The 26,146-nt window shown below is 44.4% G+C and overlaps 1 non-coding gene across 1 annotated transcript; it reads left to right on the forward strand.

Annotated features, from left to right (window-relative positions):
- The first annotated feature begins 24,990 nt into the window (after nucleotides 1–24,990).
- LOC141572504 (U6 spliceosomal RNA) lies at nucleotides 24,991–25,097 on the forward strand. Its single transcript, XR_012497834.1, has one exon. It is a non-coding gene; the product is annotated as a U6 spliceosomal RNA (small nuclear RNA).
- The last annotated feature ends 1,049 nt before the right edge of the window (nucleotides 25,098–26,146 follow it).

The following is a 26,146-nucleotide window of genomic DNA, read 5'->3' on the forward strand; positions in this document are numbered from 1 at the left end:
TGTGAAGGTATTTTATAGATGTGATTAACATTTAAATCAGTAGACTTTGAGCAAAGCAGATTACCCTCCATAATATGAGTGGGCCTCATTCAATCCATTGAAGGCCTTAAGAGCAAAGACTGAGGTTTCCCAAAGAAGGAATTCTCCTCAAGACTGTAATATAGAAATCCTGTCTGAGTTTCCAGCCTGCTGTTGTGAAGAATTCAGAATCATGACGGCAACATCAACTCTTATCTGAGTCTACAGCCTGCCACCCTGCCCTACAGATTTCAGCCTTCATGGCCCCTACAGTCAGCGAGCTAATCCCTTAAAATAAGTGAAGCCCCTCCGTGTGTGTGTGTGTGTGTGTGTGTGTGTGTGTGTGTGTGTGTGTGCCTCCTATTGGTTCTGTTTCTCTGTAGAACCTTAACAGAATACTCAAGCATTGCATTGTGGGAATAAGCTGGGGTGCTGTTTATGCCCCAATCTGTATAAGAGGGTACCTACCTTGCTTGACCAAGATACATTCAAGTCAGATCAAAGCCCCAAAGCAAAGGCTGAGCGTCAAGACGACTCTCCAGGTCCACTGAACCCTGTGATGCAGGCCCTGGAGAGCAAACTGATGACTTGGCATAAAGCCAGGCAGGTGGAGCGAGTCAGGGAGGGAGGCTGTAGCCTGATGCGCCTGCAGCCACCTCCTGCTCAGCTCACTTGCTCTACACAACCTGGTCACAGGGCATGGGCAGCAGGCCAACTCCAGAGGTCACTCTCTGATTGGGAGGGCATCTCCTCTGTGCCAGGCCAGGCTCCCAGTGGCTGCGGGCCTGGGCACAGTAGCTGGCTATGAAAGCTGGCAGCTGGAGAGGCCTGGAGACAAGGAGCCAGCAGAGCTGGATGGGGAGCTTGGTGGGGTTCCCAATGGCATCCACACATGATGGGCTCAGCCCAGGGTCACTGCCCTGTGGGTGAAGACAAGGAAAGCTGCAGCCAGAATAATGATACGACCTCTGATGATGTTCGGAGGCTTGGTTTCCTCATCTGAAAAGTGAGGCTAACAGCATCTTAGAGCTGTGCAACGAGAATTGGAAAGGGTGACAGCTGTGTAGAAGCACCAGGCACATGGCTCATGCCCAGTAAATGTCAGTGTCCTTCCTCTTCTTCCAGGAAGGATGGGCCATCACTGCCATGAAGCGCAAAGTAAGCAGGCTCCGGAGTCCGATTAGAAGCCCATGCCCGCATCTTCCATAAAGTGAAATGCTCTCTCCCCACAGGGCCTTTGTGAGGACACCTGTAGAACAATTCACAGAGTGTTCCTTCAGTAAATGCTGGAAAAAGAATGCCATGTTGCCCCCTCCTTTTCAGGAGGAAACAGAAGTGACTGGGTTTATTTGCTCTTGTAACACTGCAGGACGGAGCGAAAGCAAATGGCAGTGGTACGATTTGCAAGGTGGTGCCAGCTCTGCTCTGGAGAGCTGGGTCTGGTCAGCACGAGTGTTGCTTCTGGCTGAAGGCTTTAGCCTATAATATAGTACTTCGCCACCTGTCACCCGGGCTTATTAGTCCAACACAGCGAGTGGACGTGCCTAATGACAGAAGCAGCTCTGTGTGCAGACTGAGAGGGCCTGAAGCTGGTTCCAAAAACAATGTCCATCCAGAGGATGGAGCCAGCTGGTCAGTCTATTCTCCAGGCCGGAAAGGGAGGCCTGCAGCTCTGTACAGGTGACTCTGACCTTCTGTCCTCAGATCAGGAGAAAGTCTCCCCATGCATGGTGTCTCTTGTCCTTCTTCAACAAACGGGTTTAGAAATCCTCTTGGTTTGAATATGTAGTGGGGGAAGGGCAACTTATAAGCACCTGAAGAGGGTGGGCCCCTTTCAACAACGGTCCCTTCCAGATGGATATGCAAAGGTGGCCCGGAACGAGTTGGAGAGGAGAGACTAGTCACTAGAGAAAGAAAAGAGGGGAGAGAAAAAGTGGGGCGCAATATTCCCAGTTGAGGACATGGATAAGGAATCTTCTAGGAACAGGAATATCAAATATTCTATTTTAAGTAATGTACCTTTTTAAAAAATTATTATTTACCCAAATGTTCAGTGAAGTCTGGTAGACACACAACTCCACGTGCGAGTTCATATATGTGTAAATTTAGAAGAGGGATAAGTTCCACATCGGAGTAAACATATTGCAGGCATCAGGCCACAGAGAATTATAGAAACCTTAGAGAGGAGCTGGACTTTCCACAGTCTTGGAATAGGATTTGCATCTGTCTTCTCCAGAAGGAGAAGGGCAGGGAGGTCCCAGCTGACGTCAGGTATGTACCGGATTATGTACCAGATTCAGTCTGATGATCACCACGTAGAGCCTGCAAATCTGCTCAATCAGTTATTGGGATGCAGTTTCGTTTTGTTTTTTGTTTTTCGTTTTTATTGGGGAATGTTGGGGAACAGTGTGTTTCTCCAGGGCCCATCAGCTCCAAGTCCAGTCGCCGTTTTCAATCTTTAGTTGCAGGGGGCACAACCCACCATCCCATGTGGGAATTGAACCGGCAACCTTGTTGCTGAGAGCTCATGCTCTATCCCACTGCACCATCCGGCCGCCCTGGGATGCAGTTTTAAGCAGACACTCTCTCTGCTCAGCCTTGCCTTAGTCTGTCCTTGCTTTCCGAGGCAAACAGCCATGGCTAGAAATGAAGACATGTGTCATGAATGCTCTGAGTCCTGTATTTGCAGATGGAAATCAGACTTGCGCTCTGAAATGCTCCCAGGAGTCCAAGGACAGTATGCCTAAAGTTGGTCACACTAAGCTTCCTGTACCCACTAACTTCTTTCTTTCTTTCTTTCTTTCTTTCTTTCTTTCTTTCTTTCTTTCTTTCTTTCTTTCTTTCTTTCTTTCTTTCTTTCGAAAGAGCATCATTTAGAACTGATTTAGAATCCTATCACCTTGAAAAGTAACTAGCAGGCCAAAATGTTCTTTGCATTATCTCTGTCCCTCCCCTTGCTTCTCTACCCAATACCCCCCCACCTAACGCTCCCAGGCCTGCTGCGCTATGGAGAGCTGAGTACTCCTCAGGGGGAGTCATTTCTCACTTCTTGTTTTCAAATTAACCACATTATAAAAATCCCCGAGCCCACACAGTTGATAACAAATGTAACAGGGAACAGATGTTGAATACCCAGCATGTGACAGGCACTCTGCTGGGCTCTTGGCACAGATTGTCCCACTTCATTCTAACAGTGACCCTGTACAAAGTAGGTGCCGGGAATGTTATTCTCATTCTCACAGATAAGGATCTGATGAAATGCAGACTATATTAATGTATCTTGATCACCTACTTGGCATCAAGCTACATGCTTTCACTTTAATCATTTCTTTTTAAAAAAAAATCATGTATTGAATAGCCACTCTGTGTGTCAATATGGTAAATATTGTTATTCTTATGATAACCAAGCTGGAGGTAGTGAATTGAAATCGCACGGTGTTATTCAGTCCATGGCACAGGACAGGATCTACAAGGAACTCCGAGTGGCAAGCTGGTCAGTGGTCCATTCTCAATAGGATTTCAACCCTAGGAAAGATTTCTGGAATGTGACACAAACAACATTGGCAGGAGAAAGAGAAGTGGAAACAGACCAGGCAGCAAGAAATCCAGGGGCTTCCCAAATCTAGCACGTTCAGATCAAGAGAATGAAGGAATCATCCCATTTGAAGGTTTAATTAAGCTTCTTTTTTTTAGAGCATCATTATCACACACCAAATCTCAGGCCAGATTTCGTTCTTCTATCAGCAGTCACCCTCCAGGCCCAGGCGTGTTTCCGTTTGTAACCTTTCCCACATGATAGAAGATGAAGAGCCCAGTGGAGCAGGTGTAGTACTTCTGTAGACCAGACCTGTTGGGAGGGGAGGAAACACTGACCGGCCAGGTAGAAGTAGGGATCTCACGCTGCTGCTTAGCCTGGCCCAAAAGGGATGGCAGAATGAGCTAGAAGAGTGTCTCAAAGAATCCAGCTCTCTAAAGATCTGCAGTGCTTTCCAGATGACAGAGGCAGCCTTTTCCAGGGCAATGCATGGCCAACCGTTTGACTCATTACAATATCTGGGCAGGAGTCTGTGCAGGACCAGCCCTCTGTCTCCATTTCTGGCAGGGAGGGACAGTCACCCCCAAACACACTTCAGCACCACGGCAAGGTGCTGAAGGATTTGTGGTGGTGTAAAACCTCATGCTGCAGGACCTGTAAAACCTGATGCTGTGGCCCCCTCCGCTGGGTGCCAGCCAATAGGAATCTGAGCTCAAAAGTCCTGAAAACAGCCCCCGATGACTGAGCTTGTATATACTACCAGGGGCTCATGGTTCCCATGCTTCACATACATTTTCTCATTAAATCCCACCTCACCCAAACAGGACGGTTTAATGGGCCTCATTTGATGGAAGAGAAAATAGTAATTCAGAGGTTCCAAGCTTCACGCACAAGGTCACGAACCTTGTAAGTGCCAGAGCCAGGATTGGAGCCAGGGTCTACCTGTCTGCCTACACATATTTACCTATAAGCGGTTTTCAGTCTCATTCCAAGCTTCGTCTCCATCCTGTCACCTTCCAAATCACCCTAGATGCAGGAAAGCATCCCCTCCCGTAACACCGTGAGTGTAATGACTTGGGTGCTGGAAATTTCTTTGCTCCTCTTCCCCAGCATCTTTGAGCTGAATTCTTCTGGCACAGTTCTCACGCTCTCGGGGACCAGCTCTCCCACTCTCCGCAAGGACATAACAGCTCACTCACCCACCTATCTGCCCAAGGTTAGGTGTTTCTCAGCCTCAAACAACTGTGTCTAATACCTAGTTGTGTATGTAATTTCTGTTGTCCCCCCAGGTGGGAGTATGAAGGAAACAAGGACACTTGGTGACCTTTTCATTGGGGGCGTAGGAGGTAAGGCTTCTGTTATAGCTTCTCTGCTCTGCAGTCCCGTCGGTGTGGGATCTACAAGGCACTTAGTCCCCAAGTTCTGGCCCAGCCTTCACCTCCATCCAGGACATGAGTCTGTGTATGAGAACCAAGGAGTGGAGGGTGCCTGGCAAAGTGCTCTTCCAGATCTTTCTGAAGAGCAAGAATGGGGGGCATTTCCAATGTGAACCCTGGATTGCTGATTCACACCAATGTGATTCGGGAATCTTCTCGACTGTGTAAAAGGGAAAAGAAGCCCGGGGCCTGAAGGCTGGGGAGGCAATGACAGAAGCTCCCAGAATGCTATCGTCACTGGGTAAACTTTTTCTTTAAGTGCACCCTCAGTGTGAAGGGATTTCATATTCATTGTCAGAAAATGGGTGGTAAGGAGACCCTTCTCCTAGTAGAAGGGCTGCTGTCACATTGATATTGCTAGGCATTTCCATTAGAAGGTAACATCTACCAGTAAACACATCCCCAGATGTGTCACCAACAACCATCTGAGCTCAGGGGAGAGAGCTCAGAAACCTGGGGCCTTAGGGATGCCTAGCTTAGTACAGCCACCAACTTCCAGTGCAGAGGCAGAGCCGAACCCCTCCGAGTGGCCCTCAGAAACTTAAGAGCAAAAGACCACAATGGATTCTGGGATCTTTTTGGAGAAACTGCTTGCTCTTTAGGACATATCTACCCAAAATTAAGTAAGGAAGGAGGAGGAGAAGAAAATTCAATTGTTGGGACTGGGGACAAAGAGGAAGCTTTCTAATGCACGAAAATAATGTTGCCGACATTTCTTTCCTAAACCACCAGAGAGCTACATTTTTGTTTTTTTGTTTTTTTGCACAGAGTAATTGCGGGGGTGGGAAGATACGTTTATGGACTATGGACAGCATTTTTCTCTTCCTGTTCAAAATGAAAATAACTTTCTTGAATCCCATGGAGGAGAATATGTATATTCTCATTATTATGCAGAAATATATCAGTGGGAGAACTGTGCTTTTAACCATTCCAAAAATGTGATACCTTGGCATATTTGAAAAGGAACAATAGACACAACCTGGGAAGTTTTCATGCCTCAGAATCATTTAGAGTTCACGTGGTGCATTCACTACGCTTTCTCCCCAACATGAACTCTGGGGGGTACCTGCTACATTCATGCCTACTTGGCAGATGGGGAAACTGAGCTCACAAAAGCAAGGTCACCCAGAGAACAGACAGCAGGACTGAGCTATAATTATTTCATTCCATCTAGTCCTGCAGGGCAGCACTGCTTAAGAGTCAATCACGGGTCCGGCTTTGTGCCAAACAATAGGAATAGAGATGAACAAAGGGACTCATCCTTCCCCTGGCTCTGACCTCCTCCCTCACCTCCAAAGCTGGGGATCTCTCTCCCACATTTAAAGGATCTCCCCTCGTACATCCTTGTACCTAGTAACACAGAGGGAGCCATACAACCTGGAATTCCACTAAAGCGAACAATTTCCAGGTTCAGTTGCAGATCCTCTGGGTCCCTCACTCCACACTGTGCCCCTCCAGTGGCTCCAGGCTGAGGCCAGACCCTGCAGCACGGGGCCTAGCCATCCCATGAGGCAAGCCCCTCTGGGAGTTCCCCCATAACTCCACTATTTTGAGGAAATAATAACTAATAATAATAACAGCAACATTTATTGAGCAGGGAGAGTGGTAGAAAGAGGGTGAGAAGACCATTTTGAAAATCGATCCCAGGCAAAGAGCTGACTGGATTTGGATTTCTCTCTCTCTCTCTCTCTCTCTCTCTCTCTCTCCCCCCCCCCCTTTTTCTCTCTTCTCTCTCCTCTCCATCATCAGTCAGCGGTTTCTGAATCATTAATATCCTGGCACACGTTAGACTACAAAGCATTTCAGACAACTAGAAGCCAAAGCCATGGGACTGATGGGTCCAACCCCAGGATGAATTAACCATACATCTTTACTACATCTTGAGTGATTAGTTCTCTAACTGACAAACTTGGCACCATTGGCGACTACACTCTGAGAGGCTCATTGCCAGGTGGAGCTGTTTGTCACGGTGAAGTCCACCGGAGATCCTGGCTTGTGGGGGTTAAAGGCACGGGGCCTGGGGTCGCCTGGAACTGGGTTTTCATCTAGACTCTATAAGTTGTGTGACTTTGATCAAGTTATGCTACTTAGATTTTCTGTACCCTCAATTCTTCATCTGCATGATGGAAAAAGAGAGTACTGGTAAGTCAGACACTGAAGGGCCTGGGATTTCCCATCCACAAGTTGGCTTGCTTTACATTTTACTTACACAAAACTCCAGACTCCCAAACCTTGCTGACAAAGCTCTCATGACTAACTTAGCTCTACTCTTTAGCTACGTGGGCCTGCTTTCAGTTCCAGGATATGTCTGATTTTTTTTCCTACCTTGAAATCTTGGCTGCATTACTCTTTCTGTCTGGAATAACCCAGATTTTAAGCATAAAAGTCACGTCCTCAAAAAGCCTTTCTTGACTACCCTATCTAGGTAGCCACATCCTCTCACCCACCCCGTTTTTCATTATTCTCTATTTCCATTCTAGCATTTTAGGGGTCATCGGAATGGCCAGTTCTCAGGCATCTGCAAAGCCTAGGGAAGGCACAAGATTAAAGAGTGCACTTTGAGTGGGTACGGGGGACAGCACTCTTTTTAAAATGCAAGCCCCCGAGAAGGTACAAATTAACAAGTTCAACAAGCTCCTCTCACACCCCTGTAGAAGAAGCTTCTGGCCTTAAGTGCCTTGAGCATGGAGGGAAGGAGACAGAGGAGTATGATGGAATGATAGCAAAATACTCTCTCTCTAAAACTAGGAATTTGAATTTCGAGCTACACCCCTACTCCTTTCCCACCCCTAAGCACTGAATTGCAAATGTGAGGTCACACATTTTGAAATGGTGGTAGGCTTTTACCTGCAAATGTGTCCTGGTGATGCCCATATGCAGATGGTGCCAAAAAAATGTATATGCATTTTAAGAAAGAAAAAAAACAACTATTAATTGTAATACTCAATATATACCAATAACAAAAGATGAAATACATGTCACGTGTGACTTCTGCAATTACAAAAGGTGCTCTAAGTGGTTACCATCAGCATCCAGACACTTCTGATTAGAGCAAACTACTGCTTGAGCATAGATAACATCTATCAAAATGTGTATACATTTTTTTGGCACCCCCAGTATTTGTTTTCTTGTGGCTGCTGTAATGAAGTACCACAAAGTTGGTGACTTAAAAGCACAGAAATTTATTCTCTTATGGTTCTGGAGGTTAGAAGTTTGAAATCAATATCACTGGGCCAAAATCAAAGGGTTGCCAGGGTCACACTTGCTCCAGAGGGTCCAGGAAAGAATTTGTTCTGTGCCTCTTCCAGCTTCATGCCTGCCGGCATGCTTTGGCTTGTGGCCACATCACATTAACCATCAAGGCCAGCATCTTCAAATGTCTCTTTGTTTCGTCTTCACATCGTCTTCTCCTCTTTTTAGCTTTTGACACCAGACGGTGTCAGACCTTCCTCTACCTCCCTCTTATAAGGACAGTGATTGCATTTACTGCCCACCCAGATAATCCAGAAGAATCTCCCCATCGCAACGTCCTTAACTTAATTCTGTCTGTAAAACTTCCTTTTTGCCATGTGCATTCACAGGTTCTGGGGATTCGGCCATATTTCAGCCAACCATACCTCAGGTGGTTGTGGTGGAAAACAAAAAAGAGGAGCAAAGACCCCTTTCCTACCCAGGTTATGGTAGGGCAGGAAGGGAGGAAGGAGGAGAAATTGGGAAGCAAAAGGGTGCTGACCGGAGAGTCAGAGGCCAGACCCTGTGAACTAGAAAGCTGGGACGCTGGGTCCAGGCCCACGCACAGCAGGGAGCCAAAGCACCCACACCTTCCCAGGGTCCCTCCGGGGCCTGGCCTCTGAGAGCGCATTCAGGAACCAGGAGGTGGATTAGGGAGGGCTTTGCAGAAGCTTGGGGAGAGCCCTCATGGAGAAGAGGGTCAGGGGTATGCACATAGTCAGAGGACGGGCCTGGGACACAAACAGGCCTCTTCCAGATGCCAGAAAATGGGTCCCATGGGGACAGCTTACCTTGGGCCTGGATGGAAGACAAACATGGAAACATTATACTTGACCTTCTGTGCGTTTGACACTGATTATCCTTCTTGAGATGCTCCTTCCTGGTTCTCCTCCTCTGTGTCCTGGAGTCCCTTTCTTTAGTCCCAGTTGTCCACAGTAACCAGATCCTGGCATACCCGTCAAGGGCTCCTTTCCCCTTCCTGATTCACTTTCTGCAAAACAAGTAGAGTGAGATAGTGGGTGTTAAATACATTGTGTCTGAAGTCCCACTGTCTGGCTATCAATTCTGGCTGTACCGACTCCCAGGTGGGCTCTCAGACAAGTGCCTTAGAGGGTCTATAACAGAGCTTTAGAAGCTTCTTGTGTAAAATAGGGACCATCAGGTGGTTTGAAGAACTGAGCTACAGCATGCAGTTAACTGGCAGCTAGCTAGTGGACAACGGTAGCTGTCGCTGTTAATTGTTCTGTCGCTTGCCTGTTTCAGCTCTCTGCTTGTCTTCTCTGATGCATCTGAGCCCAGGGGAAGGTGCTGAAAGCTGCGGTCAGCATGGAGAAGGGCAGAACGAGACAAAGGGAAGGAAGAAAAGAGGAGCCAAGGCTGTGCCCTGGGGGAAAGCATCTTTCTTCTTTTTATCCCTGGGCAGCAGCAGCAAGGAGAGAAGCTGAGGCTGTGTGTGTGTGACCCAGGGGCAACAGAATAGTGTGGGCTGCCCCCCAGCTGCCCTTTGCCCTTACCCCTCAGCCAGCAGCTGGCCCCTGGGCTTCCCACTTTCCTGGTCACGTAGGGAAGATGGAGGGGCTCTGAACAATGCTGCACAGAGTGGAAAAACTGGACCTGTGGAGAAAGGTGAAAGGAGAGGGAATTGTTTAGTCAGAGAAGAGGCAGCCAGGGAGAGATTTAATAACAGTCTTTGAGGATCTGAAGGGTTATTATATCGAAATTGGTGACCGATGGCCCTTTTCTGCTCAGAGCACAGGACCAAAAGAAATGAGTTTACACTCCAGAGGAGGAGATGCTCAGGTCAGGTAAAAAGGAAACAATTCCCTGTCAGGGTGAAAATGGGCCATGAAAGGAACTGGAGTGGACCCTTCAGGTGGCGCAGCATGAAGCCTGGAGTACCAGCTTCCGGAGCTCCCAGGGAAGCCTCTGAGGAGCAGACACCCGTTTCCTGGGATGCCACGTCTCCTGCCCGCTGATGTAGTCATGGCCTCCTCTCCCCCGTTCTAGACCCCCATCCCGCTTCTTACCCCAGGAACAACATCCTAGGAATTGTGTGGAGAAAACTAAGTCATCCTTTTGGGAGTGGGATGCTGGTGAGCCATGCAGGTGTCCCCCTTTTCTGATAATGAAAAAGCAGAAGGCAGCTAAACACCACACACGTGCACCAGAGACGCAAGAGTGGCCCCTGTGTCTTTTCTCGGAGATGAGCTTTCTCTGTTTATGAGAAAATGGCCTCTCTGTTGTGGAATACGCGATGACAAAATCAGCTACAGGTGACTGATGACCCCTTGGCTCATTCATTCATTCAATAGACATGTATGGAGTGCCTGGGCTGTGCTGGACAAGGTAACAGAACCGGCAACTTCATGAAACAGAGCTGTTACGTTTAGTGAAGAAAATCAGAGAGAACATATCGAACCCAGCTCAGGATCATCTCTTCTCACAAATGGAGCATGTTCGCAGAGAAGAGCTGGCCTGTGTGTCTTTCTCAGAGCTGTAGTCAACCACGTTACCTAATATTTAGCCCTAACTCTCTGCCAGGGGAAACACTTGCATAAATAGTATCTCATTTAATCTTCATGGGCTCACACTGAGGTCACCGATATTAATTACCTGGCAAAATAATAGTATTGACCTCATAGGGTTGTTGCAAGGTAAATAAGTTAATACAGTAAAGCGTACCTGGCTCCCAGCAGTGCCACAGAAATATTAGCTATTATCATGGCTGTTGCTGCTGTTGTTAAAAAGACTAAATGATCTAAGTTTACACAGCTCATGAGGCAGAGCCAGGCCCATCTGACACCAAAGGTCATGACCTTTCTGTCCACTCACCCTCTACAGAGTGTGGTGCCACACACAGCAGGCAAAAGTGCAGTCTTGCAGGATTAGAAAGACAGAACAGATTTGATTTCCAGTTCTACCAGTTATCAGCTGTGTGACCTTGGACAAGACTCATTGCTTCTCTGAACCTCAGTTTGTGAATCTGTACATGGGGTTGATAATGGTACCCACCTCCAAGTTAGCTTTAAGGATTAAGTGATATAAGACACAAAAGCTTCCAGCAATTGCTTAATGCATGTAATTATTAGGACTCTCATCAGCCATTGAAAGGCAAGGAAACACATAATTCAGCCAACAAGAATTCTACATGGGCAGAGAGACGAGGCACTGCTTGGGCCTTCGGGTCATCGGGAAATGCCCTCCTAACACATGCCACTATATTGTCGAGGGGCAGCTTTTTTGGTAGCTGAAGATTTTACCAACGAGGGTGTGTCACTCTCTTTGAATTCACAAATACTAGCCAGAAACTCCCTGAGTGTCCTGGACACTTTACAAATGCCAAGTACATTAACAACAGTTTCAGAGGTTTCAGCTCTAATGTGGCAGAGCAGTTGACGCAGCCCAGCAGTGGCATCGTTTCTATTTTTGAAGTTAGAGGTAGGCTTTAATGCTGCAGTCTGCACAGGGAGAGCAGAGGGAACTGCCTGACGCTTCCGAGAGCCCCACGTACCCAGTATATGCTTAACACGTCCGTGCATCTAGAAGCAGGGAAAGAGACAAGGTCGAGAGTCAGGAATGCACAGGGGTGGGTTCAAAAACTGGCTGCTACTGCAAGAAATACACTGGCTCCCACTGTCTTTCAGCTGAGACTCACTGTCTGTATTGAGACCCCTTCTCTAAGTCAGATTCCAGTTTTTAATCCTACAGTTGTTTTGGGGGGTAAATATTTATGACCCACTCATCGAATCCCTTGCAATAAATGTCATCTTTTATTGCAAATGGCAGATCCCTTGCTCAAAGCATGGGTGAAAGAGACCCAAAGCACAAAGCAGCATCCTGTCTGAAGCATGGTGGCTCAGCTCTGGCCAGAAACCCAGTAACCACCCAGAAGTTTCTAATTGCAAGCACTTACATAGATAGCGCTTACCATCTTCCCACCACTGTATTTGAAGTGCTTTGAGTATATTAACTCATTTCATCCTCATTTAATCCTATGAGATTAGTCATATTATCATCTTCACTCTACAGATGGGGAAACAGCAGCACAGACAGGATAATAACTAGCCCAAGATCAAACAACTAGTAATCTACTGAGCCAGGATTTGAATACAAGTATCTGGACCCAGAATCTCTGCTCTTGACCTATGAGCTAGATTCAGGCTTCTCCTTTTGTGCATGAGCAGGGGCATATGACTGAGATCTCAGAATCCCTAAAGGAAACTGAAGCAGCACTTGGAAGTGGGAGGGGAGAGAAGATGGGCATAAGCATTACATTAGGAACTCAGTGTTAGAATCAGCTTTTTTCTTTTCACTTTCCTTTTTAGTGATGGTAGGAGTGGTGGGGGTGGGGGTGTTGATTGGTTGGTTTATTATCACTTGCTCGTTTCATCCCGCAAAAAGGGTATTTATTCCTAGATGCAAGCCTAAGTGACGTTTGCAGCCAACTGACAAGCTAGCAAGCATCCTCCAGGGTCAGGGACAGCAGTAGCAGGACAAGTCCATTGCCGCATATGGGGTGCATCAAGGCTCATGAACTATGAGGGTCTGTGTGGCCCTGTCAGGGCAGAGAGGCTGTGTGCAACCAAGGGTGACCACCACCAAGCTCCAATTAGAGCAAGTGCCTCTGCCTTAACTGCTCCCCTCAGTGTAGCCATGGCGACTCTAAGACTCTGACTGATGCAATGTTTTCAGAGAGGAGCTTGGAAAGAAGGCGGGGGGAAGAGCTGGCAGGGGAAAGGAAGTGAAAAGAATGGGTGACCCTAGGTGTGTATGGATCAGGGGCATTCCTGGTGGAAACCCCAGACGGCTCCGACACCCAGGGCTGTGTGGTCTTGGCTCAGTCTCTCCGGAATCCTGTCTAGAAGAGTTGACCCTTGGCTACACAAATGTCCAAGTTCAATTCCAACACCACCTTGGGCATCTGTGGAAGTTCCCAAAAACTTCACCTAGGCCTATGGCAATTCTGTTAACTACACCTCAGGAATCTGTCTCGCGGTGACCTTGCTCCCACTACCTAAGAAACCAAGCTTGGTCAAGCTCACTTAGCTCTCAGCTCCCAAGAGAGAGAAAAGCAGGACTTTCCGTTGTTCCCAGTTGGAGCTCACATCAGGCTTTTCAACACGCCCGCTCCTAGGTACACCACTGCTGCATAGCGGTCCAGGGAAGGAAAGCCTCTGTTCCCCACACAGACATGCATACAAAGGTGACTGGTGCCAGTGCTGGCAGAGGGGCAGAGCAGGGGGAGTCAAGAAGGAAGTCAGCCTTTGTACTGCCCGTGCACTGCGCACGCCTGATCCGCGCCCGCGAACATGAGCAACCAGCCAAGCTGTGCCGGCTCATTCCAGCCCAGGCCTAGAGGGGGGAACCTTTGCAGTCAAATAGTTTCCACTATTGTTTTCCGGCTGCTCTGTGCATGCGAATTATCTTCCATTACCACCCCCAAGAAGTCCTTCAGCGTTTAAAAAATACTTTGTTATAGGACATGATATTTTAAACATTTATCTCGAAAAGTAACAATTAGTCACATTGACTGATGGCTTGATTAATGAACTGGGAGAACTAGCTAGAGGGCGTTGGTGAACTGTGTGACTCATCTCCGCTCATCAGCTACCCCCGACCAGAAGCAGGAGTCTGCGAGGGAGGAGGAGAAGAATTAGTCTTCCAAGCATCCGCTCTAAGCCGGGCCCATTGCCCACATCCACCTGCTTATTCTGCACAACTCCTCTGACAGGGAGCTGTTGCAGTTAGAAGGTGAAAGGCATGTATGGAGAGGCCTTCTTGGGGAACTTCTGCTACCTTGGCCGATTCACCATGCCTTAGGCCTTGGCATCCTTAGCCTTGCAGGCTCAGAAATCTCACCAGGTGAGAACAAAGGGCAGGCCCATTTCCCAGGGACAGACTCACAGGAACCAAGCTGAACAGCAGAGCTAATATGGCCACGACAATGAGCAATGCGTCCACCACACAGATCTGCACAGCGTGTTGTTACTCTATGGATGTTGGAAGCCAAATGATTCACAAATGGCCGCACAGTGGATGTGGAATTGGAAGACAGGTAGCCACTGGTGGCATCCACAGTAGGGCTCAGCAGACTCTGTAATTCCAATTCATCTACTGTCAGCACAGGAGTCACCTTCTACGGGAAGCCTCCCTGTCCCCACTCCCACCCCCGATGCGAAAGCTGCTCTGTGCGCCCAGAATGCACAGTCCTATCATGGCACAGACCACACTGCTCCACAGTGTTCACCATCACTCAACAGTCTGCTCGCCCCACTATATATGATGTTCCTTTGAGGCAAGGAGGGTGCCGTATTCCTACAGTGTCCCATCACCTGCCACATGGGGCGGAGGTCAAGAAATGTTTACTAAAGATGTGAAAAATATACACCATTAGGCTAGGCTCCCTTCTCACTGGGCAGTTGCCCGAATGAGTCTGTCAACTTCAGGCTGTGTGCTGACGTCACCCCTCTGTCTGATCTCCAAATGGGATAGTTACCGCTGTGAGTTTGTTTCCTACTAGCAAAATTATAATCACACACCAGTCTCATCTTCCCAAGATTATACCCCATTATCTCCACCAAAGGTTTGTGTACCAGTCACACAGTCTGTCCCAGGTGACCTCCAGGGTCACTCCACCCATAACATCTGTTGTATTTGGGGAGTTTTCAGCATTGAGCTCTCAGACAACAATCAAAATGTGTAGTGATAGGCGATTGGTTACATAAGCCACACCTCCTTACAGTGGAATATTGTGCAGCCAATAGCATGATGATTACAAAGTAGTGCAATAAACCAGAGCAATGCTTACTCTATGATATTATAGGGAAAAGAAGTAGGTTAAAAATGTGTGTACATTATACAATTTTAGCTATGTGAATAAAGGGCAATGATAAAATACTGGAAAAGATATATTAAACTGTCAAAAGCAGCTACTTCTACATCATGGAATAATAGGTAATTTTCCCCTTATGCCTTCATGTTCTTCCCAGTCTATAGGTATGATGCTACTTTTACAATTAAGTAAAACAATAAACTTTAAGGAAAAATTCATGAGTAGCACATTTTCCATTCCTCTAAAAATATATTGCTATTTAATCACATATCCTCTGATCGATTTGTTTTTGTAGGTCATAGAGAGAGCTGCATTTTAAAAAGGTCTCCCTCCTATATCCCAGGCAGAAGAAATGCCCCAGTGTGTCTTGAACCAGAGTCTAACTCCCCTGCCTTGGCTCTTTTCTCTTCCCCATCACCCTCTTGTCATCCCAAACGCTTTCCCGGGACACCCCTGGGTAACATGAGCTGCAACCCCGTCAGCGTGGGGCATGTGTTATTCATTGGGAATGTGTAAAGACTGAAAAATACAGATGATGCTTCCATCGAAGGATTGGGTAGTTGCTGACATGACTTCAAACTCTTTCTAATAATCATCTGATGCTTTAACCAAATATCTCCTATGTAGCATTTTTTAAAATTTGGCCTCTTTTTATTGAGGTGAGATTCACATAACATAAAATTAACCATTTGAAAGTGAACGATTCAGTGGCATTTGGTACATTCACAATGTTGTGTAAGCACAACTATCTAGTTCCAAAATGCTTTCATCACCCTAACAGAAAACGCCATCCCCATAAAGCAGCTGTTCCCCATTCTCTTCTCCCCCCAGCCCCTGGCCACCACCAGTCTGCACCTGTCTCTATGGGTTTGCCTCTACGGGGTAGTTCATATAAATGGAATCATGCAATATTTTGAGTCTACTTTCTAATACTTAGCATAACCTTTTTGAGGTTCATCCACACGATAGCATATGTCCATATTTCATTTCCTTTTGTGGCCAAATAATATCCCATCGTGTGGACCTACCACATTGTGTGTATACACGCGTCCATGCTGCCCATCTGGGTAATTTCCACCTTCTGGCTGTCGTGAACAGGGCTTCTGTGAATATGTGTGTACATCTACTTGATTCCTATGTAGTATTAATGAGCTTATATTTTAGGGTAAATATCTCTGTTCACCATCTCCAGGGGGACCCCACATTCAGGAGCCTACCTCTCTGTGCTCCAAACCAGGACAACATCCCAGCTAGTCAGCGAGATGAAGAGGGTTGTAGATTGAGAGCTAGCCAGCCATGGCAGGCCTTGAATTTTAGGTGGGCGCCAGGAGTAAATTAGCAGGAGAAAAGGGGGATGTGACAGAGAAGAAGTAATTACCACTACACATCTCTGGGAGTGTCATTTAATTAAGCAAAGTACTGGCAATAGAATTAGCCATATCCTACCTCCTGTTAGTCATTATATATGCCTGAGCGTAAGTCCCATCATATCTCTTTAGCACCTTATGGTGCAGCTCTGGCTGGGCCCCCAGACATATTTAGGAACAGAGGGCCACACATCTCAGCTGACCACTGGCTTCCAGATGCTCCAAGGCTCACCAACTAGCTTCTCCAAACCCTCAGAGAATGGCTTTGTCCAAGCAAAGAGGGTGAGCGGACATGATCCCAACTCTAGTGATCCATGCCTACTTGTGCCTGCTGGCCACACTGGGCAGCAAGATACGAGGGGAAACAGTTTAGAGAGGGAGTTGAGTCTAATGGTCAGGGGCCCAGACTCTGCAGCTGCAGAGCTGCCAGCCTATGGTTGAACTCTGGATTCACTTCTTACTAGCTGTGTGATCTTGTGCCACTTATAACCACTCCAAGCCTCAGTTTCCCAAATGTCAAACTAGGGGCAATGAAAAGTACCAATCTCACCCAATTGCTATGAAAATTAAAAACAGAAAGTAGGACGCGTTAACTCAATAAATGTTAGTTAGGGTGGTACTGGAAACACAGAATAGTTCCAGGATTATAGCCCCTGCCAGGCAAATTACAAGAGCCCCAGGAAGGCCCAGAGGGTTGATTTAAGTCTCCTACTCTCCCTGAGGTGACCGCTTCCCCAGCCTGGGTCACACACAGCCCCAAAGACCCCACCGGCTCAGGCTGATGCCCCCAAATCCGTGGAGCCCTGCATTGTTCAGGGGGCACAGATTGTCCCAGGCTTCACCTGGTCATCTGCAGCACGTGAAATGCCGCCCTCTCACACCGAGCAGGGCCCAGAGGCCAACAGCTGGAAAACTCCCACAGAGAGACACGGTGAGGGAGCTCAATTCTTTGGGCTTTTTGTTTTCTTTCTAATTTGTATATTTGTATACATAATTTGTATATTTTTAATGAGTACATTTAAAGATATTGAACTAATAACCAGTAATACACAAATATGGCAAAAACGAATACCAGGATGAGTAAACTCGGTGAAACATTGATTGAATCTAGTCTGAGGTACCTTCTGGACCTGTGATGTGCACAGTATTCCCTCAATGTCATTGGATTTCTTTAACTCAATACCACACTCACCACCAGCCTTTTCCTCATTTACACTCACTCTGAGCCAGGTGCCATATTAAGTGCTGAGAGATATAAAGGTGAAGAAGAAATGACTTCCGTCCTCACACTCACAGAGAAGGCACGCATGTCAACCAACAGTACAAGGGAGGGAGCAGCCAGAGAGAATTCCTTCAGATGTTTACATCAGTGGTGCTTCTGGGCTGGGCTTAAAGATCCCCCAAAGTATCTAAACTCTGAGCTGATGAGACCCCACCCAGGAAGTTAGTCAAAACAGATACTATGTGGTTAGAGCTTTGCAAGATGCTGGAGTATTGTTAGAGCATTGCAATATCATGCTATGGGTGTGATTATACCATGATAAGTGCCGTCAGTGATTCTCAGGTGGTTACATTATAATCTCTGTTACGGCATGGTGGTCGTGCGAGGTGTAGTGCGAGGTGTAGTGCCTAGTTATAATTGCATGGTGTGGAATTGTGTTGGTGCCTAGTCCTGTTTTGTCATGGTATAATGTTCTTGTCATGTGCCATTGCAATTGCATCACAGTGTTGTGCCAACTTGCCAGGCTGTCACAGGGTCATGATGACTCTGCTGCATTCTGGCTTTGTTAGCTAGCAATGCAGAGCGGCGACGAGGTCCATGTGGCACTGCCTTTCTTGCATATTTTCCCTGTAAGGCACATTGCAGCCTTCCTGTGCTTAGGAACAGTAGACAGCACTTCAGCACTACGCTTGTCAGGCATTTTAGACAGTGAAATCACCAAGAAAAGGCACAAAAATGCAAAAGAAAACATGGCACTAAATAGATTGTGGAGAGGACACTTGTTTATAGTATGAAAACAGAGCAACAACTTAACCTCGGAGGGGAACGTGACATCAGGCAACTGAAATGCTTCTCCACTCTGCACAAATGACATGAAAACACCATGACTATTGATGTTGGGGTTACAAATAAATTTTAGCCAGTAGGCAAATTTGCAAATACAGAATCTGCCAATAAGAAGGATGGATTATAATTGGAAGGAACATACATAGAGACTTATAGGGCACAAGGAATCATTCTAAGTGCTTTACATGTATTGACTCATTTAATCCCACCAGCAACACAATGAAACATGTGTTACCACTGTTCCATTTTACAACTCAGGCAATGGAGGCAAAAAGAAATAAAATAACATGTTGAAGGTCCTGTGGGAACCACCATACTTATTGCCTCTGGGTAGCAATTACCACCAATGGCCTCAGTTTCTCAAGAGAATCACTTCGAAGCCAAAGCCCTGAACCTCCTACCTTTCCTCCAGTATAGCAGGCTGGCTCATATTTTCTCATTCAGAGAAGGTGAAGCTTTCCTGATGCTGCCACAGAGGCCGACTTCTCATCCGTCATTTGGTGACCTCCACTGAAGGTTCTACCACTGGCCACGCCATTATTGACACATCCACTGTGGCTGCCCTGCCTGACTGGGGAGGGCCGTCTCTTCCTACCATTGGACTGCTGAGTTGCCACTTTCTTATGATACTCTTTCAAAAGTTTTCTTGTGTGTGGGGAAGGGGAGAGTATTACATTATATCCTCAGAACAAGTCATTAAGGCTAGGCACGTGCTGCCATCTCCATGACTCAAGCATGAATTCAGATACCGACTTTAGAGTGATTCCCTGACCATCTGTGCCCCTTTCCCCACTAGTGTACATGCACAAGGAAGTGGGAGGTGGTATGATAGAATGGCTACAAGCACCAGCTTCAAAGTCTAAGAGATCTATGTGACTATGAAAAAGTTACAAACCACTCTATGCCTCATTTTCAATACTGTAAAGTAGAAGTGATACAACTTGCCTTATGATAAAAGTGATAAAGTAGGGGTGATAATAGTATCTGCCGTATAAGGTGGTTGAGAGACTTAATTGAGAAAATTCATATAAAAGATGTCACACAATACCTAGTACCAAGGAGAGCTCAGTGAGAAACATCTTGTTTTTCTTCCCACTTTTATTTCGCAAGTATTATTATTATTAGCATTCTGAGCTTACCACCATCAATTCTAAAGGTCTTTTGTAGTTTCTCACAAGAGTCCTAACACTTTCAAAATCAAATAGGACTCTTGGTGGTTTGTACACATTGCCTAAGCTCCTAAAGTGCTCATATAACTGTGCATCTTTACCCCCACTTCCACCATAAAAATTTTCAGAGACACTCAGGGATTTTAGGAGGGTGGCAGCAATGGTCGTGTAATTTTTTTAAAAAAATCTTTTTGAATCACCCCACAAAACAGACAGCGGGAGTAAGACAGCAAAATCAAAATCCTGCAGACAACATCCAACGCAAAATAAGGAATTAATACTAGCCCCAAAATATGAGCAGTAGAAGGAAAAAAAAAATACCACAAATATCATCCAGACTATGTGGCATCAGCAAGTGGATGGGAGAAGCAAAGAAGAGACAAAGGATTTATGTTGAACTTAAGAGTCAGAGAACCCCAAATTGCCAATAGAGATGCCTAAGAAAGGTGACTACAATCTGGGAAAAAACAGCCGTAACCAGCAGGGGCCTTGCAGGCTTCAGTCTGTGAGCACAAGATCAGAGAATGTTGGATCTGCCTGGGTTCCATGAACTCTCAGAACTAACAAGAGCGCCCTAGGGACAAAGGCCTGCACTGAATAGAAATTATTAGGAGTATAATCTAATTTATGTAGGACCTGGCATTAGGGGAAAAGAAGAGAAAAACTCCCAATAAAACTGGGGGAGGTTAGCTGAGTCAATAGATGTTAGAAAATATAAGTCATATATTTGAACACTTGGTAATAACAACAGAATAGTGAACTCTAGAGCTATAAATCCTGGCCCACTCTCCCTGCCAAAGTGAATAGGAGAACTAATGCCCTTTAAACATAAACAACAAAAAAGGATTGTGTTTGCATCCCACACAAAGTTGTTTTAAGAAAAGAAAAAAGAATAGTGAACAGAATAATGTCCTCACAGACGATGATGTATGCCAGAAATAAAGACTAAATATGCAGGAAGAAAACAAAGAAAACCTCAGGCACAGATGGCTGTCCTGGTGAATTCTATCAAGACATTTAAAAGAAATAATGCCAATTTTACAAAAACTCTTTAAAAATAGAGGAAGAGAGAACACTTCCAAACTCATTTTATGGGACTGGAATAACCTTAGTAGAAAAACAAATAAAGACATTAGGCATTACAGATCAATATCCCCCATAGACATAAAATCCTAGAAAATACTGCTAATAAGATACAATAGTATATAAAAAAAGATAAAACTTCATGACCAACTAAAACCTGAGGGTTTACCTCAGGAATGCAAGGTTGGCTTAACTTTCAAAAAGTATTCAATGTAACCATATTAACAATAAAAAAGGAGAAAAATATTATGATCATTTTAGTAAATAAAGAAAAATCCTGTCACAAAATTCAATACCTATTCAAAATTAAGGAGAAAAACACCTCTCAGCAAACTAGGAATAGAAAAGGAATTCGTTAATCTCTGTGTTAATATGGGTCTTTGAGAAGCAGACACCAAGACAGGACTAGACATGCAAGAAAGTTTATTAGAGAAAATGTTTGTAAAAGGAAATAAGGAGAAGACCCGGAAGAGAACGAGAGAGACTTGTCAGATCATGATACAAATATGAGCAGGTGAAGGGGGAGGGGAAGACAGCAGATGGTGTAGAGCATCTGAAACTCCAGTGCAGCTTCTAGAGAAACAAAGCCATCAGGGAGTCCTCAAGCCACAGTTACCCACCAGAGGAATTCCACATGTCCTAAGCATTGGCAGGAAGAAGACTTTGGGAAATGTGGCCTCAGCACAAAGAAACTAATGGATTCCAGAATGCAGCTGCTGGGGCTCTCGGTCTTTAAGCTTCCGACACTTGGAAATCTGAAAGGTACATTTTCATAGCTACTAAGTTGTTAAAAGGTATCTATGAAAAACCTAAAACTAATCTCATACTTAACGGTAAAACCTGAAACATTTTCCTCTAAAATCAGGAATAAATCAAGGCTGTCTACTCGAAGGTCCCAACCAATGCAGAAAAGCAAGAAAAAAGCATCAAGATTGGAAAGGAAGAAGTAAATGATTGTATATGTAAGATATCTATCCAAAAAAAATCTACTAATTAATAAGGGAATTAAACAAGATTTCAGGTCAATATACCAAAACTAACAATTTTGATTTGCAAAGCAAAAAACACCATAAGGAAAGTAAAGATACAAATAACAAACGGGAAAATTTTTCAACTTTTATCATAGATAAAGGGTTGAAACTTCTAATATAGGAAAAAAAAGTTAAAAAGAAAGAATGAAAGAGCAATAATGCTATAAAAAAGGCTTGGGATGCATACAGAAAAGTGAACACAACTGCCTTTTATCTACGTGAAATGGCCTTGATTGTGCACATCATAAGAAAAAGGCAAAATAAAAATACACTAATGTACCACTTTTCACCTATCAGAGTGGCAAATATCCAAATGACTGCCAAACACTCTTTTGGCCAGGCTTTGAAAAAACAGACACTTCCATCAATGCTGGAAGGAATGCAAAAAGGTATAAATCCTATGAAGGTGAATTTGGCAATATCTAGCAAAATCACACAGGTACTGTGGCCCTTTGACCCAGGAAGTCTATTTTCAGGAAATCTGTCCTAAAGAGATACTGACAGAATCACAAAAGCATGAACACGTGTTTATGTAAGAGCAAAAACCCAAATGTCCATCAAGGAACTAGTTGAGGCCCCTGTTGGTACATTCAAATAGTGAAGTACTATGCAACTATAGAAAGGGATGTGGAATATATATTACTATGGAATGATCTCCAGAATATAATGATAAGTTGGGGGGGAGGTGGACTGAAGTATATATATTAGTAAGCTACCATTTATCTAAGAGAATGTGTATATATACACACATCCAACAGAGAGAGATGTAAGTATACAAGTACATATTCATGTATGATTTTGCTTATGTAAAAAAAAACTTGGAAGGATCAACCATAAAGTAAATGAAATTGTTGGCTAAAGGGAAAGGAGAAAAAAGGAAGGTGAGCTTGGTATAGAATCTGTAATTCTCTGAATAAGACTTTGTTTTTAATATTTTACTTTAGAACCATGAAAATGTTTTAGGTGATTATAAATAACATTAAATCACAATGGAAAAAGGAAATTCCTAAAGTCAAAGGTAAAATAAAATAAATGGATCTAACTGTACATTGAGTTGAAAGCTTAGTGATGCAGAGATATATTATTTTAAATGCTTTGAAAATACAGTAATTCAACTGTGCGTCTCTAGTGAGATATACGTAAGAACTGCAAATAATAATAATATTTTGGCATTGTTTTAATATATATATTAAATAAAAATATACATGTATTATGTATCTAATATATAAAATATATATAATATATATATATATAATAAAATGTATACAGAGGTTCCAAAAAATGTATACAGATTTTAAGAAAGGAAAACTGTATTAAAATTGTAATATTCAATATATACCGATAACAATAGATGAACGCAAGTCACGCTTGATGTCTGCAATTACAAGTGGTTACCATCAGCATCCAGACACTTCTGATTATGGCGAAATACGGCTTGAGCAAGGTTGACCAAAAGTGACCAAAGTGTCCACTTGTATACATTTTTTTGGCATCCCCGTGTAATATAAAGCAAATAAGCAATAATGCTGTGTCATTAAGAACCAAGATTTTCAGCACAAGAGCAAAAGATTCAAAATAAGAAGTTGAACAAAGCCCTATAATCCTGTTTGAATTGAAAACATCAGTATATACTTATAACATGTTTTCTCTTTTAGAAATATTTCTCTTTCTTCATTTGTTTGTCTTGTTCTTTTGCTGTTTTCACAGACAATAGTTTAGTGGTTGCCAGAGGGTAAGGAGGGAGGGGAGTGGTAGATGAGGGTAAAGGGGATCAAATATATGGCGATGGAAGGAGAACTGACTCTGGTGATGAACATACAATGTGATATATAGATGATATATTATAGAAATGTACACTTGAAACCTATGTAATTTTACTAACAGTTGTCACCCAATAAATTTTAATTTAAAAAGAAAAAGAAAAAGAAACATTTTTATTTCCAAGCTTGCATAGCTTTCCTTTCCAGAAAGCAAGGAACCTAACAATGACCGCTGGGAACATGCTCCTGTCAGAACTAGGGAAGCAATTCAGGAAAGAGATTCCCATGGGTCAGAGATGGGAAAATCTGAGCCTCAGAGAGAACAATAGCTGCAATGGATTGAAACACATGGACTGTGTTTAGATTCATGGGTTCCTAATGATATTATAAAACAAAAAATCTCGCTGGTCACCTCTAGAGGATGTAAGGAACCCAACTCACGAATCTGAATGCTGGTAAGCACAGGGAAAGAATCAAGCATTGAACCTGCTTTTCCTGATTAAATTATATCACGAGGTAACCAAACAGTTGATGAGGAAACAATTCTTCCTAGAAATTGTCCATGTAGTAAATGAGGAAGGAAAGATAGAATGAGAATGCCACCATTTTGCGAACACATACGTGAAATCATGGATCTAGGCAATGATTATCAATGGCTGTTGTTACATCACAAGAAGAGACAACCCGTCAATATGTGCCAGCTGATGGAAGCACAGGACAACACCCACAACGTATTCTTGCAAACAAATAGTCACTAGATCTTACTGCAATTTTATAGGAAATATAGGGGACAAAGGAGCAAGGTAGATGACATCACTGGGGTGCAGTCCTATTAGAAAATAGGAAATAACCTAGTCTCTTCAACAAAAGAATTGTAAAGGGATAAAAATACTTGGGGAACATATTAATTGAAGAGGCAAAGAGAAATATCAACCACTTGCAATGTGTGAATCTTATTTAGATCCTAATTCAACTGGGAAAACATGAAGACAAATGTGAACACTGACTGGAAAATTCCTTCACTGCAGATAACTCACCCAAAATGTATCTTTTCTTTTTGTCACTTTAGGCAGCCTCACTTTTGCGGGGGCTGGATTAGCTGTTATACAAATGCTCCACTCAGAGTGTGGCATGCCAACAGAACTCTCCATCTGAAGAGGCTGCCAAAGCCTTAACACTGGACAGTGACAGCCTATGCCACCTTCCCAGGCTAAAACAGCTTTTCCTAAAAGTTGTTCTCAGGCATCCTGCCAACCCACAATCAGGCGGTAGGTACCTTGCTGGTATGTCCAGTAACATACCTCAGACGCTCAAGTAGCTCAATCACCTCTCCCGCCAAGAAGTCCCTTCTGACCTATCCTGTCCATGGGTTTCTATCAAAATCATACACACACACACACATACACACACACACACACACACACACACTAACTAGCAGTGTCTTATAAGAATAGACACCAGTGCTCAGTTCAGGAGCACATATACTAAAACTGGAATGGCACAGAGAAGATTAGCATGGCTCCAGGGCAAGGATGACAGGAAAATTTGTAAAGCATTCCATATTTAAAATTTTTTAAAAAGAATAGGCAAAATACAAGGTCTGACAATTACGTCTGCGAACTTGTTGCAATGATGTTGCTAACTTTTTTTATATCAGAGGGATTATTCATTATGAATTTGTACCAACTAGACAAACAGTTAACCAAGTTTATTATTTGGAAGTGCTGAAAAGGCTGCCTGAAAAAGTTAGACGAAAACGACCTGAATTTCGCTGACAATTCATGGCTCTTACATCACGACAATGCACTAGCTCACAGGGCACTGTCTGTGAGGGAGTTTTTAGCCAGTAAACAAATAGCTGTATTGGAACACCCTCCCTATTCACCTGATCTGGCCCCCAATGACTTCTTTCTTTACCCGAAGATAAAGGAAATATTGAAAGGAAGACATTTTGATGACATTCAGGACATCAAGGGTAATACGATGACAGCTCTGATGGCCATTCCAGAAAAAGAGTTCCAAAATTGCTTTGAAGGGTGGACTAGGCGCTGGTGTCGGTGCACAGCTTCCCAAGGGGAGTACCTCAAAGGTGACCATAATGATATTCAGCAATGAGGCATGTAGCACTTTTTCTAGGATCAGTTCGCGAACTGAATGGTCAGACCTCGTATATCTACCTACCACTTGCTATGTCAGGCACTGCTCAGCCCTTTGCATTCAAACCTCACAATGACCCTGACAGGAAGTATTATTATCCCATTTTATATATGAGGAAATGGAGGCAGAAGCTTTAAGTAACTTAACCAAAGCCACACAGCTTGTACATGGAAGATCTGGGATTTAAATCCAGGTCTATCTGCTTGCAAAGCATGTTTATTTAACCACTGTGTTGAATTGCCTCCTTCAGCAGCAAAGTGGCTATTCAATCAGTGTTTGCTGGGAGAAACATGAATCTAACTGAGAAATTCAGGCATCCTGCCCATGTCTGCCCTCCCACATCTTCGTTATGTCCCAGGGTTGGGCATCCCTTCTGCTCCATATAGTGGAGGGGCGGAAGGATGCATTCCACGGGGCCTGGAAGAATGTAAACAAACCTGGGAGGACACTGCTGCTGAG

The sequence above is a fragment of the Rhinolophus sinicus genome, linkage group LG06 (assembly GCF_036562045.2).
Source record: "Rhinolophus sinicus isolate RSC01 linkage group LG06, ASM3656204v1, whole genome shotgun sequence".
Taxonomy (NCBI): domain Eukaryota; kingdom Metazoa; phylum Chordata; class Mammalia; order Chiroptera; family Rhinolophidae; genus Rhinolophus; species Rhinolophus sinicus.